This window comes from Montipora foliosa, chromosome 14 (genome assembly GCF_036669935.1).
Source record: "Montipora foliosa isolate CH-2021 chromosome 14, ASM3666993v2, whole genome shotgun sequence".
NCBI lineage: Eukaryota > Metazoa > Cnidaria > Anthozoa > Scleractinia > Acroporidae > Montipora > Montipora foliosa.
In genome coordinates this window covers 339,105-344,104 of record NC_090882.1, presented here as the reverse complement: position 1 = coordinate 344,104, position 5,000 = coordinate 339,105, and the positions used below count along the sequence as shown (strand labels likewise).

Sequence of the window (5,000 nt, the reverse complement as noted above, 5' to 3'; positions counted from 1 at the left end):
CCATTTGGTAGAGCATTGCACCGACATCCCTTACATCATGGCTTCGAATTCCGTTGGAGCACCTGAAATTCTTTAGGTGTTTATAAACTAAGGCAATTGCAAGGATCATTTCTCTATTGCTTTATTTCATTATTAAGTTATACTGATGTCTGTTTACAAACTTTAAGATAGAAATTACGTTTTGCGAAGAATTGTTATTTACATTTCTTGCAAGTTCTCAAACAAAATAAGTTGGCTTCTAACAGTTAGGGTATACCATATTCACTAAGCATGGTGTCAGGTCTTCCATTGTCAAAGTGTATCGCTCATCCTGGAAACAAGTTACAATTATAATAATAGCAAAACTTTACAGATCCAAAACCTCTTTCTCTACAATCAAAGCCTTTAGGTAGCAAAATTTAAAAATATAATTATACTGTATGTAAATCAAGGACATAGGAAGAAAATTATAATAGTTTTCCCCTCTCATTTAAAAAAAAAAAAAGATTTTATTTGATTGTACCCCCCATATTAGTGAAGCACTTTGTTTCTTAGTATACCAAGACTGTGATACCGTCTGACTTCTAGAGGAAAGAGTCTTTCGTAATGACAAACCTGTCATGCAATTTAAAAAAACCAAAAAAAAAAAAAACATAAATACCACCGGTGCACAGTAACAGGAAAATGGTGATGTTTGTGAAATGCTTAAATTAATTCTCTTCTGATTAAAGATAAATCACCATTATCCGTCAGCTGAAGATCAGTCTCTAAGTTGCTAGTTTTTGGGAAGTGCACAAGGTGCCATCCTTGGAGAAATAATACTGTTACAGTAGTTATTATTGGTAGAGTGAATCCACTCCTTGATTTGGAGGGTGAAGGATCTCTGCAATCTCCCAGAGAGGCTCCTCCTACGGGAGGGCTCAGACAAATGCATAGCTGACGTTGGTGGATTCATATTTCTCTGAGTGACTATTTAGTATTTTACTTCAATTTCATCATTGCAAGAGGCTACTAATCTTTCGACAACATCAACTGCTGAATGTTCACCACAAATATGAATTTCTGGGCAAAGCAGACCTGTTTGGGAAATGTCATTTTTGATAATTATTTGAGAGGTCATTGCAGTTCATGGGTAACTACTCGTAAAGCAGTTCAAAGGAAGCTTCATGCAGTGTTTGACAACTACTTTCTTACTAATTTGCCCTTTGGGCAACTGGAGTTTTGTTTTTTTTGGTTGCCAATGACTGTTTTTCGGTTGCCCACCTTCCAAAGACCTGTTGCCCATTAAATCTCAAAGGAGGCTTGCAAAAATGTCCATTTTGTGTAAAATGTGTGTAAAATGGGTTTGAAAGACCAGCGTGACTCCTGCTGTGTGCCCATGGTGTTCTAGTATCCTTCACAGTTTTGCTTTGACAAGCCATTTTCCTTTTCTATAAGAGATCAAGGGAGATTCCTTGAGTAACTCTCTGAGATTAGCCTGGTTTTGAATTAAATGCCATTTGTACAATAGTATGTTCTTAAAGCCTTTCAAAGCTGGTTGAAATTGCATGAAAAAAGGTAGAATTTCAATATCAAAGTGCACGGAGTGGAAGCTAAGCATGTCTGGCAAAAATTAAACAAGAACTGTCATTACAACACAACTTATGTTCTCTTACATTTGTAACATTTCTGTGACTACAGACCAGTTATTTTGCATGTACAGTGCAGTGTACAGAACGAATTTCAAAAGAGATAAAATTAATTAGCATTACTTAAAACCTCTTACAAAAGGAAGAATGGTGAAGTTCAAGTGTTGAACAAATACTGTAGGAGAACTTCAAAACAAAAAACAATACAACTACACAGAAGCATTACTTAAACAAAATAAAACAGGATAGATCGAAAGAACTTTTCATTTCTTAAAATGAAAAAAGAGGAGAGCATTCAGCATTTCTGTTGCAAAATAAATTAACTTAGGTATAAATCATGCCTAATGCACTTAACTCAAGAATTGTACATAAGCTTTAAGGACGATATGAGTGATGTAATATTTACACAGCTTTTCAATCAAATCACGAGAAGAACACGGCATTTCATCTTTCTTTACGTGTAACTTACAATGATTTCCAATGCTGTGTCTTCTCATGCATGAGTGCCTTAGTATTATAGACCATGCTAAATCGAATACATCGTACGATCAGTGGTTATTGCTTTAGTTTGAAGTACTGTTTGATATCACTTCTACATGTGCCTACTGTATGTATGGCTACTGTGGTCGTTTTTAACTCCAGTGAGGCGACTTGAGTGTCACAACTTAAGCCCACGAGGTCGCACCGCCATTTTGGCCGACTTTTCACCAATCCAACGCTTGCACATGCGCAGACGTTTGACCGCTGTGTTCATATCGTATTCTCTGTTACAAATATTATTTGCATAAGCTAAGAGTGAGGGCCACTAGGAAGAATACTTTTATAATATTAATTAATAGGTGTTACCCTCTTTAATAAAGGAATACTGTATTGTATTAAGGGTGACCTTACAATTGCCTTCAGAAATGAAAATACATGTAACAGAGAAAAATTGCAAAATTTACAAGGTAACAGAAAAATAATAGTTACCGGTAGCCTCAAATAAGACCGTCAAGCTGAAGCTTCTATAAGAAAAAATGTTGCCAGTTGTTGACAGGTGAGCTAAAGCCAAGCACTCCTCTGTGTTTACATGTAACTGCCTGATTTTCCATGATAAAAGTCAGTATGAACTTGTTGGCAGGGCCACTCTTGGTTGATTCCATTACACACTTTTTTGAAAACAAATTAAAACTGATACATTGAGACTAATTTTATTGTACAAATTAAAGTAATACTCTTAAACAAGCATGCTGATAATATGCCTCCTAGAATCCCATATTGAAAAAAGTGCCCTGGGGACTCAAGAATCAGGACAGTATACGTACTGATTTGCAATGTTCTTACAGCATCATTTGTTCTTGCAAAGACCACTGGTCAGTTGCTAACAGCCACAGTGGGCCACAACACACCCCTGTGTCAGCAATCTCTCAGGTGCAGTGTGTTTTTTACTGCTCTTTGTGGGGCCAGTGTGATAAATACAGTGTAATTCTTCTCTTCACAGCCCTTGCCTCTAGGAACCTGACATTGTAGCAAACATGAAAATAAGGTTGACCTTCAGAACTACCAAGAGGAATAAGTTGCACCTTAGAAAATGCTCCTTAAAATTATGGCACATTGCTCATAAAAGGAGATGTACATGTAGGAGAAAGTAGATTAAAATCTTAACGAAGTGTTGGATCTGAATTTTTAGGTCAGATGCAACGCTTTATTAAGATTTTAACCATGAACACTGACCGCCCAAAGAGAAAGGAGATATTGGCTATAAATTCAATGTAGCTCTGCAGCCTTTAACCACATCTACAACTCTCCAGGGAATACATTATATGTATCATCATGTTCCCTACTGCAATAGGTTGATACCATCATAGCCAAGTATAACGAAAAGTTATTACCGTAAGTGTTAGACGTTTATAATACAAATCAGCAGGACCACGCAGGTCTGAAATCCTTTTTACTTGAACAATGCAGCTGTTTTCCAGAAACTGAGGTCACTAGCACAGTCTAAAACAAAGCCAAAACAAAACCTTATACCACAATCACTTCTTTATTAAAAAAGGATTTATTTATACTTGTCCAGCAATGCCAAGCACGTACCTACACATTATCAAGACAATAAATTGTTTAATTTTAACCAGTATTAATACCATCGATTTCCGTCTGAATCCCAATTTTTGATAGTTAATAATATCCAGTAGCGTTTTATGATAGTCGTCTATCAACGCTGTTGAGGCTGAGTCGTGAAAATTTCAACTTGCCGATTTCATTTTTTTACATTTTTGAGTAGCAATTCCTGGTTTCCTTAGTCTAGATAAAATCTTCAACCAACTGGTCAGTTTCGTGAAAAATGATACCCTATTCTAGACCCAAACGCTCTGATTTATATACCCTATACCCGGGGGACTCAACGCGCAAATGCCAAAAATACAGGGAAAAGGTTTGATGGACTATAAGATGACACTACAAATATAAAATAATCTTACTGTAGAGCTGTAAGTGATATATATAGTCATACAACATGAGAACTCACAGAGCACTGGCTTACAAAAATAATAATTAAAGGTTCCAAAGAAACAGCTTTTAAGCAGCATCTGGTGCCTGTGAGTGTTACACACCACTATAATATTATCATTCTATATTTTCATAAACAAAAAGGCAAAAAGCATAAGAAGAGTTCAGTGGCATGCTTCCTAATGGTCCGTATGGGATGGGAGGCATAAATCCCCAGCATGCTCTCCTCTGAGAAACAAATACAATCCTCAAATAGAATGAACAATGACATGCATTAACTAGAAATAAGATTAAACCTATATGATATAATTAATTACAGTAATTAATCTAGTGTGTTGTTGAATTGCTCAGATAAAGTCATGCAAAGACGAAATGGCTCTCAATTTGTCTCACAGCAAGTTCCATAACTTTAATAACAGCAGTACAACAACAGAATTTAAGCTACACGTATAATTACATGTATCCGTAACAATTATTCTGCGAAATCGCACAGAATATCACCTGATACATGTAGCCGACAAGGCCGTAGGAGATATTCCGAAGGTTGAACAGGATGATTGTTTTATTAAATACATGGATAACAAAGCACAATTTCCTGCATATTTTATTGGAAAAAAAGCTGGAAAAACTATAATTTTTCTCTGTGACACACAAAATTACATATATGATATTGCAAGATATCTACTGAGTACCCACGACGAATATTGAGCGTGCGATGACCATATTTGGACATTGTCAATATGTGTTGAATAATAAGAAGTGGTAGCAGTTTCTCTCATGGAATAGTCAACAGACCTCAGAGAAAACAATGCTTTGAGATACTGCCGACACTCATCATCATGATTGTGCAAACTCACCAGAATTGAAATACAAAATGTATGGTTTGCTTGTGAATTCTTTGAAAAT

The 5,000-nt window shown here is 36.0% G+C and overlaps 1 long non-coding RNA gene across 1 annotated transcript in view; it reads right to left on the bottom strand.

Moving 5' to 3' along the window:
* Positions 1-3,621: 3,621 nt before the first annotated feature.
* Positions 3,622-5,000, bottom strand: part of LOC137985416 (uncharacterized) — a 4,983-nt gene continuing 3,604 nt past the window's right edge. Inside the window, exons 2-3 of the long non-coding RNA XR_011119299.1 lie at positions 4,952-5,000; positions 3,622-4,341 (exon numbers count right to left, since the gene is read on the bottom strand). The exon at positions 4,952-5,000 is cut by the window's right edge and continues 20 nt beyond it. This is a non-coding gene — a long non-coding RNA (uncharacterized lncRNA). The remainder of the gene's footprint in view (positions 4,342-4,951) is intronic.